Genomic DNA, 840 nt, shown 5'->3' with positions numbered 1-840 from the left:
CGGAAGAGATAGATACCTTGAGAAGGTGATTTCGGAGGAAGTGAAGTAGCGCATTGAAGTCCCACATTGAAAAGATCTCACATTTTGAGTATTTTTCAACTCTATAAATACTAAAGTACCACATTGTATAGAAAACATATGTGGGTTTGCTTCGATCACTATATATTGAGTTTCAAACTATTGTGAAAAGTACACTAAAGTTGGATGTATTTCCCCTGTTGTTCCTTCGAATTTTTAGAGCGGTTGGTATGTCGTAGTTCCGTTGATTTTTCACTATGAGTGGTTTTTGTGTCGTAGTCTTTTGATTTATTAATGGTCATAGTACCATATTGCGAACGACTTTAATCGTCATATTGAGAGTGGCGTTAACCGCCATATTGATGGTGTTATTCTAGAACGATTTTCTACGGTGCAGTGGAACTCCGATATAGTGAATTTGAACTGTTTTATCATGGGGATTTTGTGGTTAATAGTCTACCTTGCACAATTTGGACAGTGCTGCGAAACCTCTTAAAGAGAGTGACCTAGTCCGCGACTCAATCCAGTAATACCTTTAGTGGCACAAATTGATTTTGAAATAGTTTTCAAATCTCAAAACAAGAATTTTAAGATGTTTCTTTATGCCATGTCAACCGAAGAGATTACTGAATTTGGTTCTGTTGCCTCTAATTTCAATAAACTGTTTCAATTTGAGTTTGAGGCCAACAGAAAAGGATAAGAAAGCTGGAGAATTTACCCATTGGAGAATAAGAACTATATTCTTAATGGACTTGTTGATGATCTGTATGACTACTAGTTCCAACAATATTGATCATGATGTTAGGAATGCTTCGGAAAAAA

Source organism: Cicer arietinum, chromosome 7, assembly GCF_000331145.2.
Source record: "Cicer arietinum cultivar CDC Frontier isolate Library 1 chromosome 7, Cicar.CDCFrontier_v2.0, whole genome shotgun sequence".
NCBI lineage: Eukaryota > Viridiplantae > Streptophyta > Magnoliopsida > Fabales > Fabaceae > Cicer > Cicer arietinum.
This window is presented reverse-complemented; position numbering follows the sequence as displayed.